At 38.0% G+C, this 23096-nt stretch overlaps 1 pseudogene; it reads left to right on the top strand.

The window, feature by feature from the left end:
* Window positions 1–3444: 3444 nt before the first annotated feature.
* LOC131314845 (uncharacterized) lies at window positions 3445–15266 on the top strand (annotated as a pseudogene).
* The last annotated feature ends 7830 nt before the right edge of the window (window positions 15267–23096 follow it).

Here is a 23096-nt window from a genome sequence, read left to right as displayed (position 1 = left end):
CTCTACCACTAGACCTCTTCTTGGAACCCTCCACCATCTCACCTTTCTCTGTGATTTCCTGTCCTTTTCCAGACGCTTTAGTCGTGAACACTTCCTGATCAAGGGTTAGCGTTTCCTCGCTCGATTTCCTTTGAATTTCCACTCCCCTTGAATTGGAACAGTCCTCCTCCATTATATCCCTTGGGCACCCAGTTGACCCCTCGGAGAGGGCCTTTGCTGTTCCTTCTATTTGGACCTCTATAATTTTTATTGCTGGTACATTTCGTGGACCAGACATTTTGACCCATACTAGGTGGATTGATTTTTAAAGGTCTCACCCAGTAGGGATCACATCCCCACCCCTAATATCCGCATCCACATTATTCGAATCCCATTGAAGACGCCTCATTCCAAATTTGAAAACCCCGAAATTGGCGGGATTATGAAAATCTCTCCCGTAATCCTCGGTCCCATCCTGACTCGCTCTTGCCATCGCCGACGACTCGGCCGTCGCTCTTGACGTCGCTGACAACGACAACTTCTTCTTGAACGGCGCTGAATGGCGCCTTAAGTGGTGACGCTCTCCATATTGATTCACCTTCATGATCTCCGCCTTGGATTCATTATATTTTAACATGCATGCCTTATCATCATGCCCAACTAGACCCCAGTAGTGACAAAGATGTGGAAATTTCTCATAGCGGAAACAAACCCAGATGGGTTGCCAATCTGCAGTTCTCACATTCTTCCCTCGTGGGATAGGCTTGGTAATGTCCAACTCCACTTTGACCCGGATACATCTCCCCTGATTTCCACTGAGTTGGGCCATCACTACTTCCAGCACCTCACCAAATCCGACCATCATCTTCCTCCCTACTTCAACCGACATGAACTCTAGAGGGAGAGCACGTAGTTGAAAATTTAGAAAAATGTATTATTTGTAAGTCATCTTTATGCGGACCGGACAAATTTTATGGGACAGAAGGAGTAGTATGGGAAAACACATGTTTTTACTATCAAGCCTGCACTTAATTAATGATACTCGATAGAGCTAATTAATGGTACACTTATTCTACTCAACGATCTTTACAAAGTAAACAATTCTCATAATTGGAATGAGACTAGAGTGGACTGCATTAATTAGCAACACGGTGCTGCCCTTTCGAGGGGCAACACCAACCCTAGATCCGTGGACATTTGCGTACAAGAATTTTACATTACGGCTTCAGATTTGAGATGTTTTCAGAAGTTGCTTTCACGATCACGTACTCATTTCGCTTGCGCGCACTACACACATGTGACTAGGGGTCTAGGCTTTTCAAGGCCAATATACGAGATATATGAACCTGGTGTTTGTCCTTAATTTTCAACACTTCGATGGAGACATTTTATTCGGATGTTTTTATGTTTTTGTCATGTAGTTGTAAAAAGCATGATGCTTATGTGATGCAGAGAAAAAATTCTTTATTCATTTGTTGCTTCCGTACGTCAGTTCCGTGTTTCACAAGGTACGTCAATTAAAAAATTCATACCTTTTTTGTAGCATCACATTTGTAATATTCACCATATTTCTCTAATAAAATTCACAAGTAAAATTACACTTCTCTCCGAGCAAAAATAGAAGTCTTATTAATAAGCAAGCAGGTATATATAATATTATCCTAGCTTTGAGGCTAATTTAAAAAAATTCTATGGAATTGGCCATACAAAAAAGGTATGAATTTTTTAATTGACTAGATTCAATTCTCGAAGGAATTTGCCACGAGTTTAATTTACACGCAGTTCTATTTCAATTATTGAATTAACTGAATTTAACACTGATGTGAAAGTGGAAGAACAAAGAAAAAGAGAGGTGGATTTGTTTATAAGAAACAAGTTAGAGGATAGGAAAAAAAAAAATGAAAAGTACAGAGAGAGAAAGGTACGTGGGAGACGGGGGTTTCTTGTAGGGGTCTGATACTGTCCATTTTCTCCGGACCAATTCGGTGAATCTGATTTAAAGTGAGAAATCCAGTGGGCCTTTTATGGTGGTGTTTTTCCATCTGAGCCTTCATCCTCATGGAGATAAGCCCATGGCCCAAGGTAGAATTAGGCCTAGGCCCATGTACTAGCTGCCATCCCGCAATTTCAACCACAAAACTCAAAACAGACCAAACAATAACATGAACATTTGTTAGCTCTTTTTTGTTTTTTGTGTTTTCTTCTTCTTTTTTTTTTTGAATGGTCAGGGTTTTGGTCCAATTTACGTGCACCTCGACTAATCATTTCTACAATCTGGTCAAAGGCAAGTCATCCGTGCCAATCCTATGTAATTCACAAGAAATTACTTTCTTGCGACTTACCCCAAAGACTGAACTCTGATTAATTGTGTGGAGAGCAAACCTATCAACCAAGCATTTTTAGCATGTCGTTCACACAAATCAACAAGTTTTGGCATTTTACCATCTTGTTCATGGTAACTAACAACTTGTTAACAAAATTTTTTTTGCTACAGTAACTCTACTCACAAACTCATCTACCACTTGTTCACTACCGGAAACAACTTGACATTTCTCAACAACTATTTCACTACGTACCGAAAACACCTAACAACTTAATTGCTATAATTTTTTTCTCAGAACCTATTTACTACCGGAAATACAATCTCATTTTGGCGTCTGCTGCCAAATTGAGAGCGACAAGGAAGAGCCCATTCCATAGAGGAGTTGACTATGATTTTGAAGTCTAAAAGGTTGGAGCATTTTGCTGATCTCTGTTTAGATTCCACGCCTCCCGGGGAGATGTTCTTAAAGTTTGATTTGTTTATACAACAATCACATTTGAATGAGTCTTTAGCGAACGGATACGACTTTTTCAATGAGTTTTGAGTTCAAGTATGTCGATTCATTTACAGCCTTGCACGAACGTCATGAAAATGTTGACAATTAATTTTTGGTCAAATCCTCTGTATCATCGAGTTTCAATCACCAATTAATTGAGTACTTCCGATTGATATTGCCTTAAAAAAAATATACTATCCAAAAAGAATTCAAAAATTCAAAAAAATAAATTTAATGCATAAGTTTTCAATTTATGTAAAACTTGAGTTTTTTTTGTCTTTATTAAAAAAATTTAAATTGGCTAGTTTTGCGTCAAATTTTGGTAGATTATTGATTTGTGTCGATAAGAGAAATCAAAAAAGTAAAAAGTTATGAATTTTACCTAATTATTTTTAAAAAGATCAGAATTTTATCACTTTTAGCCCACTTGTTGATACAAACAAACAATTTTAAAAAATTAACTTAAAATTAAAAATTGTGAAAAAAATTTAATATGGATAAAACAATTATGTTTGGAAACTAGGCCAAATTATCTCAATTAGTTTTCGAAGCCTCTTCCCTACCTCTTCCTAGTATGCGCTGTGTTTCGTGTCACCATTATCATCCTTCTTCTTAACTCTCTCTCTCTCTCTCCATATATGTACTCCGTCTCTCTCTCTCTCTCTCTCTCTCTCTCTCTCTAGAGAAGCCGGCTCGATGGGTTCGGGCAATCGCGACCCGACCGTCCAAACCGGTCCTTCCTCTCATCCCTCTTCATCTGTGGTTGCTCCACATCTCACGCCCCCACAGAGGTACACAATCAATGATCACAATCTCAACAAATAATCTCAAGATTAATGTACCCATTTCGTATTTATTCATTCCTTTTTACGCCCGCTAATCTTTTCGAACAACAAATTGAAGAGATTGATCAATTGATGGATAATGGGTCGGTTTCATCATTTCCGGTAAATTGAGCTTCTTTCTTTGGTACACGTGTGCATATGTATATGCCGGTCAAATGGTGTTATGCCGAAGACGGAATGAGGGAAACATTAATCTGAAATCGACGTGGAAGTAGAAAAAATGGAAGAGACGAAGGGCTCTGTTTGGAACTTTAAGGAAAGGAAAGGAAAGAAATGAAAACTAAAAAATTTTGCCCCCCTATTGTTTGGTTGCAAGAGAAAGAGAGAAGAAAATAACAAATTTATGTTTTGTGAATAGTAAATTTTCCTTCCTATTTTCCTCCCATTTTATTTTTTTTCCTTAGGTTCTAAACAGAGCCGAAATCTGGTGGCAGTTTTTTTTTTCCCTTCTTATTGACAGTTTCTTAAGGCAATTGATGCTCGCACCGGAAAAGGTGTTGCATTTATAAAAGTAATGGATCTGTAACTAAGTGTGTAATGTTTGTGTTGTGTGTTTGTTTTGGATGTGAGGGTTTAGGAATTAGCTAGGATGGTATAATTAAATTGGTAAGGTTTTGAGGAAATTCAAAAGGAAAATGCTTTTGTATCGATGTTAAAGTTGCGCAAAAGTGTTGAAAAATATGGAAGTTTGTCATATTGTGAAAATCTACTCTACTCTACTTATAAAAACGCAAAGACTATTAAAGTGTTTCCCCCATTTTACCTTCTGAAGTTCTCTCGATTTCAAACGGTAAGCTTCCAAACTTGCTAATCTAATGCTGAGTTTGAATCATAACTGAGTTGATCATGCTTAACAGTTATTGCACTTAAGATGTACGATGAATTGTTTTTTTTTTTTTTTTATCCCCATTGAGAAAGTTTCACACATTACATTTTCCTTGTCCGATTTGATGGTAATCGATAGATCAACATTCATGATCACACTCCAAAGATAAATCAATGAAAGAGAAAGATGACCTAAAGGAAGATGCTGTGGGTAACTCCAATTTGTTTTAGTAAACACCAGGTCATGTACCTGACTTTGTAATTTCATTAAAGAACCTATATGTTGTTAGCCTTCTGAGTTCACAACATTATTGAATAAAGAATTTAAAATGCTACATTAGATTTTATTATGACACATTAATTTGAAGACGGAAACATGAGATTTGGTGTTTTGCTCACTTCATTTTCATTTCCTCTTTGAATGGCGACACGTTAAATTTACTAAATCGCTCTAGCATTTTTTGGCACACCGAATCTGCTGTGTTTGTTCTGATTGATTGGAAATCAAGCAGATCTTGTGTAGAAAAACTCTAATTTTTTGGTCAATAAACTCCAACTAGAACAAAGACAATTGTATATCGCGAGTTCTTATCCAGATTTCACGGTGCCATGACAGTTACAACTATGCTTATTGTTGTCCTGTTCTCCTCTTATTATGCTTCAATACAGTCAAACACATAGTCCAGTTATGCAATTTTATGGGTGGTACGAATCGTAAGGAACATTTACTCATCTATACATGAGGGTTTTATCTTTCTGTTCGACTGTAGGAATCCTTACTTCATAAAGCCATAATTCCATGGTCCCTTTTACCCAATTTTTCTAGGAAAGCAAACTTTTCGAGATATGCTTATTATGGGGAACTAAGATGGCAATGTAAATCGTTTTTGAAGTTAATATTGGTAATAGCACCTTGAGTTTTGCATTTGCCTTTTCCCGATTATGTTTATAAAATTTCTCCTATTCTAAAAGTGGACAATCTTCTAAACCCTAAGTGCCATAGTTTCTAATTTGAAAAGGACATTGACTCCTTTACATCATTGAGACTAGATTAGTATCTAATGGCGAAGGGAAAAGCTAGAGAATTCTGTTGATTCATGTCACATCAATTCTTCATATTATCTGTAATGATACCATGATACGGTGTGGAATACTCAATTTAAGTACTTTTGAAATTCCTTGAGTTTATTGTCCCACTAAGGAGTGTCATGGATGCTGTATAGAAAAATAGTTTTGTTAGCCTTTGCAATCTTAAGGAGTAAAAACAACTTGAAGTAGGACCATATTCACCTTTATCACCCTTCTGCCTTCTAGGTTAACAAATAAATAACAAGACTATATAGTGTACCATCATAACAACTATTACTTTCGAGGAGATTTAGGAGTTAAGGCTGTGTTTCTCTTTCAAACGTTAAATTTCGTTTGTAGTGTTTATCATTTCTTCAGGTGAATTTAAGGGTTGGGGTGTTGTAAGAAAGCACGAGTCATGCTTCTTAAACCGTTGGGAGTTTTTAGCTGGCAATGGACCAACAAGTACTTGATAGGAAGGTGTTCTTTGAGTGTCACCTTATGACAAATTCAAGAAATTGGATATGTCATATTCACTATGTTAATGAAGTTTTTGTTATTGCTTTGGTTTCTTAGAAATTTTAAGGGGATATTATCTTGGGCCATATCCCACCAATGGATTAACTGTACTTGGTTCTTGTGAATTTACCATGTTTAACTTTCCGTGCATCTTTCCATTTTGAAATGATGTTTTGATCATCCAAATCAAAAGGGTACTTTCAAAGACAATTGTGGCAGGATTTGTCTAATTTGTGTCTCCCTCCCCCCCCCCCCCCCCCCCCCCCCCCCCCCCCCTCTCTCTCTCTCTCTCTCTCTCTCTCTGCATTTTCCATTAGTATCTAGCTACAAAATATTCTTGCTATGTGGGCATAACTGGCAATCTCAAGTGCTTCAGAGTTGTAACTGGCAATTTAGTATTTGTAGGATGAAGAGACTCGATTGGAAAGGATTCTTAAGACTTGTGTTATTTTTCATTCGGAAGAACATATCTTATGGGTCAAGAACATACCCTTAGTATGCCTAGATTATCATAATTTACTGGTCTAGCCAATTCGAACCGGACTTTCTCTTATCAGATATATGCACTAATAAAGGTTCCACTTTCCAAGTTTTCAATTGCTATTGTGATATTATGTTTGAGTAATCAATTGGACATATTGTTGACGTGGTGTTCTGAACCCAAGAACCTAGGTAGCATCCTTGTTTAGATGGAGTAATTCGATACACTATATATAATAGCAAGTCAACTTTCCCCCCTACAGTTATTCGTTTGTATCTGTGCATGATGCATTCCTTCTTTATTTTCAACTTGAAGGAGGGTGGGTTAGATTGTGTCTGTTAAGCCAGTGAATCAATACCTTCTTTAATCTATTGTGCAAGTTATCTATCTGGTGTAAATGGCTAAGTTTACAGGGAAGGTGTAATTTGATACACCATGTATAATAGCAAGTCAACTTTCCCCCTACAACTATTTTCTATTGGCACCTTTGCTAATTGGTTTGATTAAATCACTCCCATGTTCAAAATTAAAATCAAATTAGAGTTTCAATATTTCTCCCACTTGTCCTCAAATAATTTGAGAAGTTCAAATAGTTTCAAGTATTTGCTCCATATTTTTGGTGGGTTGGAACGCTTCGTATGGCCAAAGTAGTTATATTAGAACGATATGGTCATCTAGTCTAGACAAGCACATTTATTTATCGATTTTCCAGAAAAGTTCTCTTACTTTTTGTTTTGATGCAGTTTAGCTTGGTTCTTTGGAATTTTGGTCATTGTGGAATCTTGGTCATACTGGGGTGGGCCAATGATGAGCTTCACAAATTCTTAGTCAGAAGAGGTAAAGTCCATCATCACTTTCTCCGATGAGGCCTATGAGGAATACTTTTATTTATGCTATGTGTCTTTATAATTATCTATGCCTTAGTTTTTTACATCTGAATACTTTTTGGGTTCTGTTTATTTGGATTTGCTGTCATCCCTTTCTTATGTCAGTCTTTTATCTTCTGTTCGTATATTTGATAGTGCTGGTAAAAAAAACAGGAAAAGAAAATTTTCCTTTTTTATTTCGTTGGGATTCGATACAAGGTGTTTGTTGGCACATAAATTTCAACCAAAGATTGATGAATATTATTAATATATCATATGTTGGGCTTGCAAACTAAAAGGCATATAAAGAGCCTAAATGCATGTTGACCCAGCGAGCCAGCGAATCAAAGAACACATGTTGACCCAGCGAGCCCGCGAATCAAAGAACACATGTTGGCCCGATGAGCCCGCGAATCAACGAACACATGTTGGCCCGACAAGCCCGCGAATCAACAAACACGTGTTGGCCCGACAAGCCTAACGAATATATGAGCCTGCGGAAAAAGTAGCAGGACTACAAATCAGTTGAACCATGTAAGCCCATATCTCGTAAGGCCTACAAATCAAATATTCGGTTGAACCATGTAGGCCCGCATTTCGCAGGGCCTACAAACCAAATATGGGTTCACGTAGTCTCAAATTGGTACGTAGAGCCCAAGAAATACTCCTGTGGAAGCAGAAGAATATTACAAGATGAATGTCATCTGATGCAACCAACATTCAAAATTTAAAGAGACTGAGAAGATATGATATCATCCTATCCTCTGGCAACAACTATTCAAATTCAAAGGAATTATTTGGTGGCCAAGCATCTGATGAAGGAAGCCCTTATAAATATGAGATACATCATCAAAGGAAGGGATCCTGATCGATATCTCTCATCTAGACCTAACATCTCTCTCATCTATCTCATCTACCTCAAGACGTCAAATCTCATATCTCATCTCTCAACTCTTCACCATCACACTCTCCGCCCAAACATAAAAGCTATACATACCTCTTCTCTCTCAACGTAGAAAATATACAAAGAGAGAGAAGATATACTCCATTCAAGCAAAACCACTATAATCTACAACCACCAAGCAACCTACCCGCTCACTACCACCTACAATCTTCAGCAAACTTCGAAGATCAGTAAGAGTAAGCGTACCAAGTGATAGGTAAAGGGTTCCAATCCCTCTAAATATATCGAATATTCTCTGTTTTGATGTAAACAAGGGGTTTAAACCCCAATCATCAATAAAAATTAAATTATTCTAGTCTGTTTCTTGTTCTTTATTTTTCATTAATCGGAGGTTTTACTTTTTTTTTTAGTATGTAATTAACGATTTGAAATCCAAATCGGAAATAGGAGCCTACATATAAACAATCAACACTGTTCATTTGAACAGTAGATATTTGAGATATAGATTTCGAAGTGTGGGTAAATTCTATAGTTCAAAATTTATGTCTACAGTGTTTCCCGTTTAACACGTCTCCTGCGTGTGTTTTCAGGTTCATCATTGTTAACACCTTTTTCAAGTATCCCAACTTCTTAGCCGAACTCATATATGTTGGTTCCTTAATTTGTGGCATTGTCGAAGAAATTGAAAAAAATTCATGTGTTGAGCTCCTAGTTATTTCGTTATGAACTAAAGTACTGGGGGCTAATTAAGCGGCTGGATAAGTTGGCACAGTGAGATGAAAATCACTTGATGAAGATTAAACAGAATACTTGCCTGTAAGTTAGGGGCAAGTTGATTTTGCCGTGTGAGGAAAAAAATTAGATAGTCATCGAAAACATCTACTTTTAGTTTGATTACATTAAATAAATCCATGCGCAAGTGATATTCTTTCCATTTCCCTTGTTGTATTTGAAGATCCATACGTATTGTTCATATATATAAGCATTGGTGTGAGAATATATAGTATTAGTAAAAAAGAAGAAGAATAGGATGGGGTAAGGGGGCTGTGTCTATGTTAACATTTTGATGTTTGTGAAATCTTCTTTTGTGTTATGGCATGAAGAATAACAACACAAATTTTCGTTTAGCTTTTGAACGTATATAGTTCCTCCAGGCCATATATGGACAATGGTTATAGATACAAAGACAACGTGGAAACTATTAGATGGTACCTTGTTCGAAATTCAAAAAAACGGGGTTCAGTCACTGAAGATTCTCGATAAGGGATTGTTTGTTTCAAGAGTTCTTTCTTTAAAGGAATGCTCTTAAAGGTACCTAGGTTGTGATGTATGACGAAGTGGAAGAGTGAGTTGTTGGCAATTAGGTTCTGTTGTTCTTAACCCCGTTGGAGAGGGAATTCGGATTTCATGTGTACAAACCAATCACATCCCGCGACTTATCCAATCTACCACTTGTAGTTTTATCCGGCAGAAAGATGGTTTAGTGGATATCTCTTTAAATAGGAAGATACAACTTCTTTGGTGTTCGCCAAGGGGAGAAACATGATGGAAGAAGGGATCCCAATCAACTCCTACACTTGTACCAAATCCGTTTAGCTTCTATTTTTGCTCTTAAAATGACATTTTCGTATTAATGAAAGTTGTGATATGCGGAAAGGTGCACTTTAATGAATTAACAAAAAGGAATAAGCTAACCTCTATACTAGAATTTGAAGTTGTTATGTGTCTAGATTAATGTTATCTTGCTAATTACAAGATATTTTAACCCCTCTACTAGAATTAATTTTCTGCTTGTTTTTGCAAAGTTGCTAATTAGAAGTGGGTCATAACTTGGTATGTGCTTCCTTTTACAGATCTTGTGAATCATACTCTTATGTATTGGATAATGTTCAGTTTTGATGTGGTGGCTAGGAACCCTTGAAGTCAGCAGCTTCATTGTTCTAAAGGGTTTGAATTTTCCAATGAGTACTGGTTTATAGTGACAAGGTGTATTGATTTCTCTGTTTCCTAACTATGGTATGAAAATAACCTTCCTGTGAAACTGTTTATCTTTCGTTAGTGAAGTTCTTGTCTTTTTGAAAGTAGACTATTTACCTTTTGAGATTTAGCAAATACGTTTGCTTGGAAAAATCTATATACTATGCTTCTTTCAATTCTTTCTTGGGCATTGTTAATGTGCTAAATTTAGTTATTCTATTTTGTTTGACACTGTTATTGCATAGTTTTTAATGAATTATTTGAGAACATTGTGATCACCTCCTCCCAAGAAAATAGTTTCAAGATTCGAATCTCATCAAGGTCAAAGCTCTTTTGATTACTTCATGTGCAAAGCACATGCTCATTTACCAGTATATTGAAAAGTGTGAGGTACCTATTGGAATTTAAATGTTTGGATGCGCTACAATATGCAATCCTTTTGATGCATGTAGTATGCGTATGCACCCTTGGTAAATTCGTAATGTTTTTTATTGGGCAATTTGTGAGCACTTAGCATGAGTCATGACCCAAGGAAATCGTTCAGCTGGCCCTTTGGTAGTGGACGAATATTTTGGACAGCCTTAACTCTTAAGTGACAAAGTAATACTGGAAAAAAAAAAAAAACATAAAAAGGGTAGATAACAGATTGATACAGCCATACAGGGAATTGTATCAATTTGGCTGTGATTTGGCAAGTGTGGGGATGTTTAATCTTTTAATCAACTTCCGGAATGTGGATGTGAGTCGGTGTAAATTTTGATAATTTTATCGAGTGTTTAACATTGCAGTATCAATGTTGGTTATGAATGGTGGTCGATTCTTCTGGAGGATCGAACCTAGATCCGTTTTTTATTTAGAATTACACGAGGATGTGACCTGATCTCGTAAGGGTCCATCAGAAAAGAAGATTGTCTGAAAAATTAGATGATTACAGCTAATGGAGGTCTTGAAGTGAAAGTAGAATGGCATTTTGTGTGGGCGTAGAGAACAGTCAATCCATGCTTTATTCAAGTGAATTCATATGCTGGCTATGCAAAATATTTGCTGCCAATTGACTCCAAAACTATCTCATCATCTCTTATTTGAGGTCATATGCAGTACGAGATTTAAGAAGTGGGACTTTTTGTAGCTGAAATTTAGATGAAGATGCACTTTTTGATGGACATGGTATTGTCTAGCCTTTGGTCCTGGACATTGACAACAAGGTGTTCTGCGTAGTGCTTACATTTCTACCAAGTGTTGTTGGAGCAAATACTGGACTTCATTTATATCCTTTCCTTTAGGATCCATGAATTGTTAAGAAAAGGAAGATGCTACTCTTGCATATTAAATGTATGTATGTAAAGCTTTTTCAAATTTATGAATTGGTCCTTGGGGATTTTTTTTCAATGAGGTATCCAATGTGAGAGCTGGACTTGGAGAAAGGCTTGAGAAGGACAAGGAACTTAAGGAATATGATGATGCATGAAACATAGGGTACCGTGTTCTTTTATGAACACTATCTTTTTGGAAGATATATCTTTTGCATGTCACCCCAACCTAGTAGAGTGTGACGTGTCTGTTTGGTGTCTCAAGTCTCAACTTTAAGTTTGGAGCTCTAGCGCTTTACTGCGAAGAAAAGACAATGTAAAAATGGTCTTGTTAGGAAAAGAAGAAACAAAAGAATGGAGTATTAGTACAGGAAGCATTCTAAAAGCAGGTTCTCATTCCAACTCTTTCCCAAACCAAGTTTATAGTCACTTTTTGAACAAGGGAGAGTAGCAAGGAATTTTTTGAACTGCCAAGAGTTGTTCATATATTCTACTAGTGACAAGTTCCAGAAAACCCCACACTTGATACTCTTTGTTTGACACGATTCTTATTGCTAAAGATGAACCTTCATAGTCACTCTCGAGATATATGGAAACATCAATTAATTTATGAAACTTTGTTTTGCACAGGTTGAAGATGAGCCATCTGAATTACTGGTGAATTCCATGAAACACAGCGAGCCAAAAGTCGACAATTTGTGTAGTCCAACAAAGGAGTCTTCTTTGGCCTCTGAAACTGAAACTGGAGCCTCATCGGGAAGTAGTATTGTAGCCAGTGAGGAATCTTCTTCTGCAGATTGTTTAGTCAATTTTGAGATAAATAACCCAGGGAAGCCCCTGGTTAGAAGTAAGGAATTAGTTCCTCCTTACCAACTAAGTGCTGATCACAGGATCAGTGATATAGCTAGTACTTCTTATCAGGATCAGCCATCTTCAGATGCAGTTTCTGCAAATGTAAGGTCCAATGTGGATCTTGTTAATGATGTTGATATTAAGGAAAAGGACGAGTCCCCGGTTTTTGCAGAGGTTAGAAGTCCAAGCAGTTTATCTCCTCAAACAGATGAGGTGACTGTTATTTCGGGTTCTGTTCTTTCTGATTCACCAATATCTTCTGGGTTACTAAGAGATGATGCTCTTCAAGAGACCGTACCTTCAGGTCTAGGGTTCCTTGCATCAGATGGGGAACAAAATGGAAGTGGGGGAAGCATACTTCATGTTGATGCGGTATCTCTTCTGGCATTTTGTCAAGTAGTAGCTCCTCTGAAATAACAAGTAACCGCGAAGCAAAGAAGAAATAGTAGGCTGCTGTTTTGGGATGCTTTTTCACGATGGAGTTCTAGGAGGGATAATAGTGATGCCCAAAGATCTGTTTTCTCAACCGATGATAATGACGTTCTAGGATCCCACGACATGTGGCTTCTTGATTTCAGCAGTGACTTGCTTCATGATGGGGTTGGAAGTGATTCTGGGTACATAGGAAGTAGAAGTAGGAATCAGGGTGGGAATGAATGGCGCCAGCATTCAAGATCTGAGGTGGGTTTTTCTAAGTATTCTTTTCAATACATCTATATATTTTGAATAAAACGACGATCATTTTCTATTCTTCTGGAAAATGCATACTCCCTCTGTCGCTTAATGTTCTTCTATTATCTCATTTCGAGATGTCACCTAGTAGTTTTCCACTTTGAAAAGCTAATGTGCATGTTCAAAGTGCAATCATTTTGTCTCGTTAAGTAGGTTGATTCCCTAACTTGGACCAATATTGTGGGATGGAGGGAGTATTTTCTTGACACTCTTTTCATAATGGACCCGGCATGCATTTCATACTCAAATTAGGTATTGTTGTATTCTTTAGGTATATTTAAAATGGAGCAACTCTTGTTTCACAATAGGTTTTTTCTTCCCACCGTCATTAAGTTCTAGTATATTTTTTGTTTAATCATTCTAGAAGTCAACAGAATTTAGAGTTTCGTTGCATGTTTGGTTTGTCTGTTTGCTTTTTGTGTCAATAATGTCTGTTTTTGGGTGGACGTGGGTGGATAGTTTACTTCGGATATTTAGTTAGCTTTACCCAGTGGTAGCTGTAAAACTGTTTGCAGGTTTGGGGAAGACTTCATGATAGACACGAGAGGGTTAATCCTCAGACTGGTATTTGTCCATCAGGGCTTCACTCTGATCGCACATGCTCATGTGGAGCAATCTTGATGGTTGAATCTAGCACTCATGCAAGTATTTCAAGAATAGTGATGCTAGAAGAAGCACTATTCGAGGTAATTCCCCTTGATCATGCTTTATCTGTTTTCCGCCAACTTTGTTGCTCTAATGAGCTTCTTTCACTGGTATGCTTAACTATTTACTAGAACACTTCTATAGCATATGCATTGAATATTCAACTTGTTGAATTTGTTCCTTGCAATGGGGATAGTGATTTGCTTTATATTTATGAAGTTTTTTTTCTTGCTTTCAATTTTGGTCTGCATTCCTTGAAGCAGGCAGACAGGTAGTAACAACATTCGAAAATTCTTTTCTTTTACTATGGCAAAGTGTGGTGGTTGTGCAACATTGGCATATGAAAATTCAGTTATCTGGCACTTATCGGATTATATTTTGGATTTGTGTTGACTTCTCTTTGTCTTACAAGGTACCTAGCCCTATTTCTCTTGTGCTTTTTTATTTTTTCAAATAGTTCAAGATTATCTATTTCTCATGATTTTGGGGCTGAAGGAGAACTTGTACTCCAAACACGCTTTTACAAAAAAAATAAAAATGTTTATAGTTGTGGTCTTGCCGACCTGAGGGTTGTATACAAGTTTTGCGAGGTTAATGTTGCTTAACTTTATTATTCTGTGATGTCTACAGGTATTTATGAAATTCACCGGCAACCAGTGTCACTTTCCTTGTCTGTGGTATCACTCCCGGCTCCTGAGGCTGTCGTGGACTCTTTCCCTGTTAAAAGTCATAGAAAGCGTAACACCACTGAGAGTGCAGATGATGATGCACAGTAAGTTTCTCTCTGCACTCCCAGCTTCTGACCGGTTTTATACACGGAATCTTTCTGGGATGCTGTGTATGGGATGTTTCTTCAGTATTGTGTAGTTACTGTAGGTCTGCCGCTGCTTGTGATCTCTGCTTGTTGCACTTCGTTAGTTAATATGGTGTCCACTGGTGAAATTAATTATTACCGTTTTATGTTGGTCTTTTATTGCCTATTATGAGTGTGCAACTTCATATACAGGTGCTACATTTGCCTGAGTGCGTATGAAGAATGTGATAAAATACGAGTTCTTCCATGCCACCACGAATTTCACTTGTCATGCGTTGATAAACGGCTGAAAGAGATTCATGGGTACTGTTTTCTGCAATATATTTTCCATGGTGCTCTCTTTGTGTTTTTTATTTTATTTATAATATTTTGTGACATGTATTGCTTTATTTTGTTTCGGTGCTGGTGCTGCTCAGGGTGTGCCCGCTCTGCTGAGGAGATGTTCGTGAGGGATTCACAGAGGGGTCTGGACCATCTGGTTCCAACTCGGAATCATCTTCTGTATAAGTAAAACTTCTAGGGTACTTGTAAATAAGAAGGTTTTGCTCTTAAACTTATTCTTTAGTGCCTTCAAAAATACCTGTATATTAATATTTCATTACACGTTTTCTCCCTCCATACCCATACCCTTTCCTTTTCCTCTCTCCTTTTTTTTTTTTTTTTCACATTCACTGTTGTACATATCTATAGAATCTAGATTTGCTGGCTGGCTTAGTGACAGCCAATACTTAATACTAAAGCGATAATTCTGATGTCTGTTTTACTGGATTAATCAAATTTTCATGAGATCCAATCATAGGAAGACATCACACATTTGTATGAATTACAGTTTTGTTTTTCTTTTATACCTCTGATTAGTATCTCCTAGGTGATGTAGCATGTCACAACTTACAAGAACTAAAAGTTTGCAGAAGTGATAACTCTTCCCTAGACAACCAAAAATGAAATGTGGGTTGTAGTTTGTGAGAGTGAGGAGTTGAAGTTAAGGTCACTTGTTCTTAATCTTGGTGAATTTTTCGATTTTGCTGCCGAAAAGAACTGAATGCTACAGTGTCTCGTTTGATCCTTACAGTATATGAGTTCCCAGTTTTGCTTCCTGATAGTATGGATTCCTTTTTATTCCTCTTTATTGTTTCTTTTCGTCTTCTTTTTCCCTGACGAGGGCATCCGAGTTTTGGGTTCCATTGATCCCTGTAATTCCTGAGTAAATGTAGTTCCGTGTTCCTCATTCTCGAGGTAGCACGAGGAGTGAGAAATGGAATATTCACCATTGGTAATCTTCGAATCCATGACCTCCCAAAAGGATCATCGGACCTCACCAACTGGGGCAAACCATTTTTTCCCTTGTTTGACTATCTCAAGTTTTAGTACTATTCAACCAGCATAATATTCATAAACCATTATTAGATGCGTATTTCTCTATTGATAAGAGCATCGGCAGCCTGGACATGTGGTATCCGAATCTGAAGATGGGAACTCGTATTACCATGGCAAGAATGCATTTCTGGTTTTTTAAAGTTGTATCTGCATTTTGGGGCTGGATGTTTAGATTTACATGGAGATCTTTATTGGTAATTTTTTGGCAACCAGTTCTGATTGATTAGGTCTTTGTAATTCTTTAGACTATCTTACTTCAATATTTCTTTCCTGTCCTGGCGTTACAAGTGTTCTAGCCAGTGCAGACAGACTTCTTGTTTATAGCTGAATTTTGGGAGAGGTAATAGATAGGCAGTTCAACAATTCACCCACTTTCTGCGTATTCGTGATACTTGAAGTCACACCAATAGACTTCGAGCAGGTAACATTTAGGCTTGGAGCCTGATATATTCGCACCATTAGACTACGAGCAAGTAACACTTCTCATTATTTGCACTCAATCAGAATGTCATATTCACCCACTTTTGATGTATTTATGTTACTTGAAGTCCAACCAACAACTACGAGCAGGTAACACTTAGACTTGGAGCCTAATATATTAGCACCATTAGACTACGAGTAGGTCTGATCAAAAAAAAAAAAAAAAAAGACTACGAGTAGGTAACACTTGTCATTATTTGCGCTCGATCAGGATGTTAAATTCACCCACTTTTGGCGTATACACGTTATTTGAAGTCGCATCAATAGACTACCGAGTAGGTAACACTTAGACTTGGAGCCTGATATATTCGCACCATTAGACCACGAGCAGGTAACACTAGTGATTATTTGCGCTCGATCAGGATGTCAAATTTGATGTCATCACTAGACTTGGAGCCTGATTTCTTTCGAAACTTAAACCCAGTCGTCCCAGTATGTATCAGATTGTTCTTTGATCAATAAGCCAGTTCTACTCAATGGTTGGAAGATGACGGGGCAAAAGTTGCTTCTCAATCATATGAGAGATCATGTACCATGGGTTTGTACCGTAAGGGTAGGCGTGGCTATGTTAACTTGACCCATGAACCAAAGACCACTTATAACCCGCTCAAATCCACCCACATTTATTATGGGTAATAAATGGGTAAAACCACGTGAACCCATATAGGTGTCGGGTTTGGTTTAAATGGCATGGGTTCAAAACAGGTTGGACCGTGAGAAAGCAACAGGGGTATTGAGTTACGAAAATCCCAGTCGTTGGTAAGTACCGGACTGAGATGAATCTTTGCCATCCACGTATATGAGGCCCGGCCTTGGTTTTCCACCGGGGCTCAACAGTGAACAGAATGATCAATATGATGATAATATCACCAACTTTCCGAAGATAATTTCTTGGCCATTGTCCTTTCCTTTTTCCCCCACCCAAGCAAGAACAGTGAGGGTCCACAGACTCCACACTACTACTACTAATACAAACAACCAGAAAGTTGTCAACCAGTTCAATTGGGAAGATCAATATGATGATTTTATGATAATTTGTGCAGCTAAATGTTGTCTTACTTTTTGTTTTTGTTTTTTTTTTTTGAACTCGATCGATGTCCTTGTACTTTGGGAGTGAGAAAATCGTTAGTCACTACTCAATTATGGTTCGATGTGGGCTCCATAAAACTAATGGACGGTGATCTTTGGTTCAACTAAGATCACTTAAGTAGATAAAATCATTAGCACGTTCGATTGACAAGAATAATAATTGATCTTTCAAGAAACTAAGAAGTAAGATATATGTAAATAGACCTATTACAGTCCAGAAAACTACCCATGACAACAAATCAACGGTCTAAAACTCTTTCTTGAAAGACCAAATTTTTTCTTTAAATCTGAACCATTCATTCGTTTTTCTGAAGGGTTTCATGATCTGATTGTCCTAATTTCTATCTTTTCTGTATATGTAAAATTGACTGAAGTCATGGAGCCTTTATATCGCATCTCAAATTTTTTTCCCAAACCATGAAGGAGATGTAATCCCATGGGGCAGAAAATGTTAGATTTCACTCTTGTTGGTTTACAAGTGGACTAGTTTGACAAGGGCAATTGCTGCATACATGACCAAATTTAATCCGATCCGGACCACACTGGGGTATCCTCTAGTCCACAACCGCACTATAGGATTGTAATATAGGATTATAGTGCCACTGATTCGGCCATCTATTTTGGCACGAATACCTCAAATTTAATTTAAACTTCTATTAATCTGAATTGTCTTTCGCTTGGATTAAAATCCGAGTCCTCCATCGTTGAAATAGATAGCTAGAACGATCACACAAAAACCGTGTAAGACGAGTTGCCCTACATTAGGTGTGTCACTATCAATTGTGGGAGCTTGAGCCGAGATGAGTAGTCAATTTCAAGAAATAAAAAGGACTACAGCTAGCACTGTGAGTTGGAGACTCTCTCAGGCTAGTATAGGTTTGACCTCGAATTTCTCTCTTCCTTTTCATCTCTCTCGTTCTCCTATTTCTACTTTCTTCTCCGGCGAGGACTACTTCCTTCTCAGGCGACGAGCAGGTGAACAGCAAATCCAGATCTGCTTGTGCCCGGTACCCAAACGAGGTGACCTGGTACAACGAAAAATGTGACAGTACGCCGGAATCATCCGAGATTGACCGAAATTTTAGCCAGAACGGAATCAACAGCTCGGAGTACCGGAATAGGGCTTAAATATTACGTACCGACCGGTACGGAACGCTATTAACAACTTTGCCTCTACTAAATATCAACCCATAATCTCAAGCTATTTCCAGAAATGTCGTAAGCGCAGTAGGGTTTTTTTTTTTTTTTTGGCGGTGAAATCAGAAATGGTAGTTAAAAGATAGTACTTCTAGGGGAATTTCTTCCCAAACTCAGAGTCTTCAAAATACAGAACAGGATCTGCCCAAGGCAGTTAGGAATACTAGAAATTAAAACAACTAAATTATCAGGCTGCCGTCATGCAAACCCAGCTAATCCATCGGCACAAGCATCGCCCTCCCGGAACAAGTGTTTTAGCACTTCTCAGTCCCAAGCATCCGGAGCATTCACCTGCAATCACAAATAACATTACTTAAGTTCATGGGTGCCGACTGCCGGCCTTGTCCTCCGAGACAAGTTTAGTGGCTTCAAGAGAGCTTTGGTATATATATATATATGTATGTGCGAGAAGCTTATGATGTGTCCCACATTTTAGGAGAGAGAGAGAGTGAGAGTGACGTAGTGAAAGAGTCTTAACAATATGATATGTACCTCAGACGGCGCTGGCGACTTCAAAGAGCGGCGTCTAGGGGTGGCGGAGGGACCGGCGTCGCACACATTCTGCAAACAAAAGAGATTATGAAGTGTATGAGAAGTCCTGTAAGGCTTATGCATAGCGTTACGACCACCCACGATGGAACCAACATGTGGGAATCCATGGGAGAAGGTCGAAGGCAGAGGATGAAGGTAGAGATTGAAGGTGGAGGAGAATGCACGTGGATTTTATAGGCAGAGTTTCGAAGACATGGATGAAAATGGAAATCAAAATGGCCATGGCAAAAACAGGGGAGCCGAGAATGGGTGCAGGAAAGGAACTGGGAGTGGGAGTGAGTTTAAATTTAGCTAGAGAGAGAGAGCGCACGCGTCTCAGTGCATGGGAGATTGTGTTATAGTTACAGACTTGCAGCTTTTATTATGTTCGGTGGACTGGTGGAGGAATTACATTTTTTCCCATTGAGATTGGGGTTGGAAAATAACTTTTCAGTACTTGGCCACAGCTTCGTGTGTAGTATGTGCGAGTTCCACTTTTATTGTGAATATAAGTGTGCGATTGGGTTTCTATTTATGTGTAGAATGTCTATTTAGGTGTAGAGGTAGTATAAATATTATGAGTATGAGTGTGTGATTGGATGTGTGATTGGGTGTGTATTTGGTTGTAGAGATAACATGATTGATTAAATTAATTGGTATTCCTATTAAAACTTAGACCTTGTTTCACATAATTTTTAGAAAAAGTTTTAATTTTTTCCTTATTTGAATTTTTTTCTCGTTTGTTTATTTTATACCAAAGTTTTTTGACTTTTTGATTCGTCTCGTCGAGACATATCAGAAAAGTAATTTTTTTTAACTTTTATCAAAATATTTTGAATAACAACATTTTTTAAGTAAAAAAAAAAAGGTCAACTTTTATTTACCTAAAAGTGGTCTTTATTCAAAATATTTGCGTAAAAATAAAAAAATTATTTTTTGGATTCATTTTGACTAGACAAATTGAAAAATAAAAAAATGAAGCACAAAACTAAACAAAAGCAAAAAAAAAAAAAATCATATAAAGACAATAAAAATGTAAAAAAAGTTGATAGTGAAAAGACATGGATGAAAATGGAAATCAAAATAGACATGGCAAATACCGGGCAGCCGAGAATGGATGCAGCGAAAGGGACTGGGAGTGGGAGTGGGAGTGATTTAGAGAGAGAGCGAGTGCGCCCAGTGCATGGGAGATTGTGTTTTAGTTTAAGGGACATCATTTAGCCCGCCTGCCTGCCGTCCGCCCATAGCCTGCCCGGCTCATCGGGCTTTTGTCCGGTCCGGGTCCGTCCAACGAGCGGGCTGACCCAGCCCGAAGTCTTCATGGGCCAGGTTGGGCTTTGATATTGGGAAAATGATGGTTAATGACGTATTTTGATAATCAATATCTGCTAAGGACATATTCAAAACATTTGCTTATGCTGAAAATGTCCTTAAAATATTAATTATCAAAACACATCATGGACCATCATTTTCCCTTCGACATTTAAGCTTGGCCGGCCCGTCGGCCCGTCCGGATAGCCCATTAATCACACTTTAAGCACACATGCACATGGCATGCCGAATGGCAAACCACTTTTCTGCCCATTGTTTTGTGCAGAAATGCTAGGGATAAAGAAAATTTATCCCGAAAATACACCGAAAACAGCAATCAATGGTTGAGATTCACTTTGATGTGTGTGACCCAATCATTAAAGTGATTCTCAACCATTGATTGCTGTTTTCGAGGTACTTTTGGGGTAAGTTTTATTTGTACATAGCATTTCCCTGTTTTGTGTGTTTGGGGACTTGGGGCCATGTGCTAGTGCATGTGTCAACACTGCAACGGCTCTTTTTCGGTTTTTCCCCTTTTCCAATTCTATTCTTTTTTTCCTTTTCGTTATTTCCATTTCCTTCTCAGAGCAAGTATATCAGGTGGGGTAAATTGGCTTTATAGCTATTTTACAGAAGGAAAACACACAAAATCAAGCAGCACCAGAGGAGGTAAAAGAGGAGGTAAATTGACTTCAGAAATCCTATTGGTACCGACGGTACCCATAGGGAAAATGCACCGACGGCCACCGGACGGCCGTCTCCGGTCACCGGACAGCCGATCCGAGCCGTCCAAAAATTTTAAAAAATAAAACTGAGTGGGCCCACTCGAGGATCAATGGCATCCGAGGTGTGTAGGGTACTTGATCCAAGTACCCCTTTTTCGTGCATATACACATATATACAAATATACACGAAAAATGGGTGCTCGGATCAAGTACCCTACACACCTCGGATGCCATTGATTCTCGCGTGAGGCCACTCGGTTTTATTTTTTAAAATTTTTGGACGGCTCGGATCGGCCGTCCGGTGACCGGAGACGGCCGTCCGGTGGCCGTCGGTGCATTTTCCCTATGGGTACCGTCGGTACCCATAGCAGTATTGACTTTGATGAAATGGTTCGGTAAATGTACCGAAACCCTGTTCACAAGCTTTTCTTTTTTTTATTTCTCTCTCTCTCTCTCTCTCTCTCTCTCTCCCAAAAAAAGAAAAAGAAAAGTAATAATATTTTAATAAAGAATAGGTTAAATAGATAGTATTGATGTAATGTAAAAAAAAATATGAGTAGATAAAATAAAAAAAATGCACTGTTAACTAGCAATTTTACCTAATTACTAATAAACTTGCTCTCAGGTCAAGACTCATTCAAAGATAAAAACAGGGGCTCTCCCTTTCCATTCTACTTCCTCGAGTTTTTTTTTATCAAAGTAATCTCATTTTTAAAACAATTGGCCGGAATACTTTAGTTTTCAAACTATTTTTAAAACTACTTGGTAGAGCCACTTCAAATGGCTCTACCCGAGTAGCACCACTTAGATTGGCTCTACATGCCATGTGGCGCGAACCCCTGTGCCAGGCAGCTGTATGACGTAGAACTAGCGCTTTTTCAAATAGCTCTACTTAGACAAATAGAGCCATTTGAAATAGTTCTACTTAATCAAGTAGAGCCAATTTGAAATGGCGCTACGTAATATATATTGAAAAAACACGAGATCAAACGTGGACAAGGAAAATGGGATAAAATGGGACAAGGAAAGTAAAATCATTTGTGGTGTAAAAAATTTTGCTGTTAAAACGTGAATAGTGTTTTCTATTTTCTTATTTCCTTCGTACTTTAGTTAGGGGAAAAGGAAAAATAAATTCTATCCCTCAAAAATTCGAAAAGATGTTAAGCACTAAATGTTTTGCCTCGCGAATTTGCTAATTTGTATCATACATTTTCCTCGCTAATTTGCTAATGACACCTCAGACACTACTTGTGATACGACATCAAGATTAGACACTCACATGCACATCTAAATCAATCTTTCGAATCCCAAGTTAATGCCCTTAATTGGTACTCTTCATCGTGTTCCCTTGTTATCGTATTTTCATCTAAAAGTCAACATGTCATGAGTGACCCACATCCACATACACAAATGCTTTTATTCGATTGTACTACGAAGTATCAACTAATCAATCAAGAGCTCAATCACCGTACGGAGGCCTGAAGGCCATTATTCGATGCCTTCAAAAGGCTTGGCGATCAACTTCCAAAAAAATACAAACTAAAGTTTATCGTGAAGCCATTTTGAAGGCAAAAAATATTGGCCTCTGGACCTCCGTAGAGTGCATCCCCCATACTGTCACGAAGACAAAATGTTTGTCTTTGAAATGGTACAAACGGCGTGCCGTACGGAGGCCCAAAGGCCATTATTTGATGTCTTCAATAAGGCTTGGCGATCAACTTCCAAAAAAAATATACCCTAAAGTTTATCG

Source organism: Rhododendron vialii, chromosome 1a (assembly GCF_030253575.1).
Source record: "Rhododendron vialii isolate Sample 1 chromosome 1a, ASM3025357v1".
Classification (NCBI taxonomy): Eukaryota; Viridiplantae; Streptophyta; class Magnoliopsida; order Ericales; family Ericaceae; genus Rhododendron; species Rhododendron vialii.
The sequence above is the reverse complement of the archived record's forward strand: the minus strand, read 5'-3'. Positions and strand labels throughout refer to the sequence as shown.